The sequence below is a fragment of the Physeter macrocephalus genome, chromosome 2 (assembly GCF_002837175.3).
Source record: "Physeter macrocephalus isolate SW-GA chromosome 2, ASM283717v5, whole genome shotgun sequence".
Classification (NCBI taxonomy): Eukaryota; Metazoa; Chordata; class Mammalia; order Artiodactyla; family Physeteridae; genus Physeter; species Physeter macrocephalus.
In genome coordinates this window covers 81,066,868-81,072,086 of record NC_041215.1, presented here as the reverse complement: position 1 = coordinate 81,072,086, position 5,219 = coordinate 81,066,868, and the positions used below count along the sequence as shown (strand labels likewise).

The window sequence follows — 5,219 nt, the reverse complement described above, 5'->3', positions numbered from 1 at the left end:
GTCCGGAGCCTGTGCTCCGCAACGGGAGAGGCCACAACAGTGAGAGGCCCGCGTACCGCAAAAAAAAAAAAAAAAAAAAAAAAAAAAAAGGTTAATCCTTTTAATAGTTAAATAGGCTGCCCTCTCAGATATATCTCAGAGAAGAGAATTTATTATAGAAGGTATAATCTCATTGGGTATGCAAGGTAAATCCCCTCATTGAGACTGGAATGTGAAGGAGATACACTACTGTTCAAATAGGGCAAAAGGGGGCCAACAAGGTAAAACAAAAGGCAGTTATGGAAAGTCAACCACTGCTTTTATTTTGTGTTTCATATTTTGTGCTGAATAAGCAGATCAAAAGGGTGAGCTGTTTAGCTTCGAGAAGAGCCTAAAGAAAAGAGGCCTGCCCCGGCCATGGCGTTCACATTCGCACCTTCTGCTACACGTTGGCGCTGCTGCTCCCCGCCGCACTCATCTTCTTCGCCATTTGGCATATTATAGCATTTGATGAGCTGAAGGCTGATTACAAGAATCCTATAGACCAGTGTAATACCCTGAATCCTCTTGTCCTTCCAGAGTACCTCACCCATGCTTTCTTCTGTGTCATGTTTCTTTGTGTAGTAGAGTGGCTTCCACTGGGTCTCAATATGCCCCTCTTGGCATATCATATTTGGAGGTATATGAGTAGACCAGTGATGAGTGGACCAGGACTCTATGACCCTACAACCATCATGAATGCAGATATTCTAGCATATTGTCAGAAAGAAGGATGGTGCAAATTAGCTTTTTATCTTCTAGCATTTTTTTTACTACCTATATGGCATGATCTACGTTTTGGTGAGCTCTTAGAACAACACTCAGAAGAACTGGTCCAGTTAAGTGCATGCAAAAAGCCACCAAACGAAGGGATTCTATCCACCAAGATCCTGTTTCCAAGAGTAGCCTATGGAATCTGATCAGTTACTTTAAAAAATGACTCCTTATTTTTTAAATGTTTCCACATTTTTTGCTTGTGGAAAGACTGTTTTCATATGTTATACTCGGATAAAGAATTTAAATGGAATTACATATAAATTAATATAAAATGATACCTCTGGTGTTGACAGGTTTGAACTTGCACTCCTTAAGGAACAGCCATAATCCCTTGAATGACTGCATTAATTATTGACTGTCCTTAGTCCATTGGAAGCTTTTGTTTGTAGAAGTTGTAGGGCTCATTTTGGTTTTATTGAAATGCCATTTAATTATAAATTAGCTGTGGATATCAGGTGCTTCTGATGATTTGAAAATATATATCTGACCTGTGGAAACTTCTTGGGTTTCCTCATCTATCATGTAGGTGATTATATATGGATGCATTAAAAAAATGAGTGGGATTTTTTTCCCTTTGACTTGAAATATTACCCCTGTATATTGCATGAATGAGAGATTTCCCATATTTCCACCAGAGTAATATACTTGCTTTAATTCTTAAGCATAAGTGAACATGATACAAAAATATATGCTGACTTACTTGTGATGAATGCATTTAAAGCTATTTTAAATGTGTTTTAATTTGTGAGACATTACTTATTAAGAAATTGGTTATTATACTTTGTGTTCTAATCTGGTGGTAAAGATATTCTTAAGAGTTTGCAAGTACTTTAGATTTTCAAAACTGAATGAGAGAGAACATTGTATAACTGTCCTGCTGTTCCTTTAGTGCAATACAGTAAAACCCTGAAATTAAGACTAAAAAAAAAAAAAAAAAAGAAAAGAGGCCTGGATAAATCCTTTTGGTGAAAAGCAACAGATTAGAGTATAGCCTGTTGGTCATGCATTAGTTGAATAATCTCAAAGAGTGGAAATTTTGATTTCCACGAGTGTGTCTTCAAAGGGCTATAAACAAAGTGATCCTTCCTGGACCTAAAACTCTGATAGACCTTGGACACTTGTTTCCCCAAAGCATGGGTACCCCTGATGGCTGACTTGATTAACTGTCCTCTCGTTTGACTAAGCTCCCTTGTTATGTTGGAATTTCAAAATCATTACGCTATGAAAAATTCCTCTTCCACGTAAGGTATTGGGCAATGGTCTCCTACCAATTAGTATCTACATTTATTGTCATCCACATCTATTTCATCTACTGTTATTGTCATTTATGTATCATTTAAAAAATTAAATTGCTCTTGAGCCTCCAAAATTGAATATTCCTAAAATGGAAGAGCTAGATGGGGCTTGGAGGTTATTTAGTTCAGGCTTCTGCCTTTAGATGGTTAAAGAAATAATGCATAGGATTCTCAGATGTCTTCTATGTTCTCAGAAAATACCATGTCAACACTTGGATGACAGCTTTTCCAGGGGAGTCTGTAGTATGTTTCTGTAACAGGAATTAGCTCTTATGCAACTGGTAATTAGGAGAATGAGGCGAGTATAACTCAGAAGTCATGTTGGTCATACATGATTTTCCTCAGATCATTAATGTTTTGCATCAGCAAGCAACAGCAGCTGAATGCAGCAAGCTAGAAGAATACAGAATATAGAACCTACAGCCAAACTAAGTTAAAGAGAAGACCAACCTGTGAACAGTGTGGCCGTGTGATTTGTCTTAGAAGTGCTGAGTGTGTGGTTCTCTCTGATCTTTGGGTATTTGGCTCTTGTCTTCTCAAATCAGTAGCCTCTATCTTTCATTTCATCCCTTCCATCAAGCTGTCTTCTCTCCCTGTCTCTCTCTCTTTTTATTGTGGTGAAATATACACCTTTTTTTAAAAAAAGGTAAAAATTCCTGTGTTTGCAGTAGTCTTTTAAATTAGGAAGTTAACGACTTTTTAAAAAAAACTGAAAATATTTTTATTGGGTTTATTATTCTCTGTTGATGTTTTCATTATAAAGTTGCTTAAGTTTTGAGTGGCTTGCTACTTTTTTTTCCCTATAAATCCTGTGATTTTGCAGAATGCAAGTATCACTTGAAACACATATATATCTTATAGTAGAAGAGCTTGTATTTCATTTTCTTAATGCATGTTGCATGGCTGTTATAATTGATCATGTTCAGGGTTTGTCCTAGGAAGCTAAACTAAGGTTGGAGCATTAATATCTATAAAGAACGAAACAGGAGGAAGTTCCAAGATCAGCCAGGAGACTTGCTGAAGTTTTTGTGGGTTTATTAGTGTCAAAGTTCAGAAGTCTCACAACCTATCAGTCTTGGTGCAATGTTCTTATTCCTCAGCCTCTTCTACTTCCAGTGAATGAGATATAAAATGCTGCCTAAGCTTATAGTGGTGACTTCTCTGAACTTTCCCACAACCAGTAAAAATAATTTTTGTGTCAAGAATATAGTTTGTTCAGTATACAATGAAGCCTCTTTCTAAACCTTTTTCAGTTACATAAGAATTCTATATTTTCAGGTGGGATTTTTATTTTCTGCTCTCTCCTCTGTCCCCCCCCACAGCACTCAGGACTCGCTCTGTCCTGTGATGCTTTTGCTTATTACTGACTGGGCAGATTACATGGACATAATCTCATGGGTGCTATTTCAATTCAATGAGCATATATTCTTACTACATGTAGGGAACCCTGCTAATGAGTTCCTGTTAACTCTCCCAGATCAGAAATTGTTGTCTTATCAGAGACCTTCTAGAGGAAATGCCTTAAGCCAAGACAGCAACCGGATGGAATAGGGACTCAAGTATTCCTTAAGTGTCTCTTAAATCTCTTCAGGGACCAACCCTGTTATTTTTCTGGATGACCTATTCGCCATGGTGTCTGCAGACAAGCTAGGATCCAAGAGAAGAAAGGTGTGGAGCTGATGGGCATCCATACCATAGAAGCTACCTTTATTTGATAACTGGTTTCATCCAAGATGTTAATTTAATGACATGTGTGTGGTGGGTGTGTATGTGTTCAATTATTCCACAAAAGACTGTGAAAACTTCAGTGTCTCAACAACTAAAGTTCTCTGCGCACAAAGCCACAGGGCTGGCCTGGAATAGTGAAATTCCCATGAAATTGAATTGATCCTCAAATTATTGCTTAAATGATAGGACAGTTAGAACTTAAGAGCATATTAATACTAATGGGAATTCTTTAGCTAATGCTGTGAGACCAGTTGCGAACTGCACTAGGCAAGCTACCAAAAAAAAGCCATTACGGTCTTCTTTTCATCGATGCATGATTTGTTTTATTTAAAACATTTGAGGCTTAAAGTTTTTATACCATACTCTATGAATAGAAGTGTAATGAGGTTGAAAACCAAAATAGTGCTCACCACTATTAGAAAAAGAAAAAGGAAAAAGAAGCTTTAGCTGAATGCTGCCCATTTGAATCCCTTTTTCTAAAAATACAATTTAATTTTTTATTTCTTGTCTCATTAACCCCAAGATTTAGAAAATAGAATGCTAACTGAGTAAAATAAGAGTGACAATGCAAAATATTTTTAAAGGGCTTAGTTTTTCTATTGATCTCTTAAACATTTTAAAATTAAAATGTTCTTACATTATAAAGCTATTTTGCAATATGTATGTGATTTATTCCTAAGTTTGAATCTACCTGAATTAAACATATACTGAGCCTTTATTTATTCTTTGAAAATATAGTAGATAAAAAGCCTAAGTGTTTCTGATATTATGTTTTGTCATCTCCAGCGAAGAAGATTGAAATCTTGAGAAACAATTTTCTGAAGAAATGAAATCGTATGCCCTCCTGAACCCTTGGGGGAAAATAGCCTCTCTGTTTGCTCAGAATATGAAACAGTAAAACAGTGCAAGTAAAACGGACAGCCATGCAATGCATGTTACATTTCTATTTGTATTGTTTGAAATGATGTTTTAAAAAGATTTTCTGGGGTTTTATTTATTTGTTTAAGAAATAACTGGTACAAATAATATACACTCTTGCTGATGTAAGAATTTCCAAATCAGATGTATTTATTTTCTGGGAAATGTGAGAGATTGCTTTGTAACTCTTGTGATCTATAACACAGAGAATATATTAAAAAAGAAGATTTTGGAAGTATGAAGACAATCCTCGAGGATCTTTGTCTCCTGGACCATCAGGGGAGTTCTCAGTAGACTCAGTGGCCTCATAGGGTAGGCAAAAGAATAACTTATAGAGGAAGGAAACTTTTTAAAAGGCAAAAAATGAAAAAAATGTATTTTAACTGCTATATTTTTCAAAGAGAAAATTATCACATTTAGAGGGAAGAATTTAGAGTGAAGAATTGTCCCTTCTCATGCCCCAAGGTAATAAATGTCCCCCTT

At 36.1% G+C, this 5,219-nt stretch overlaps 1 pseudogene; it reads left to right on the top strand.

The window, feature by feature from the left end:
• Positions 1 to 396: 396 nt before the first annotated feature.
• On the top strand, positions 397 to 1,214 carry LOC102975304 (protein cornichon homolog 1-like; annotated as a pseudogene).
• Positions 1,215 to 5,219: the final 4,005 nt, after the last annotated feature.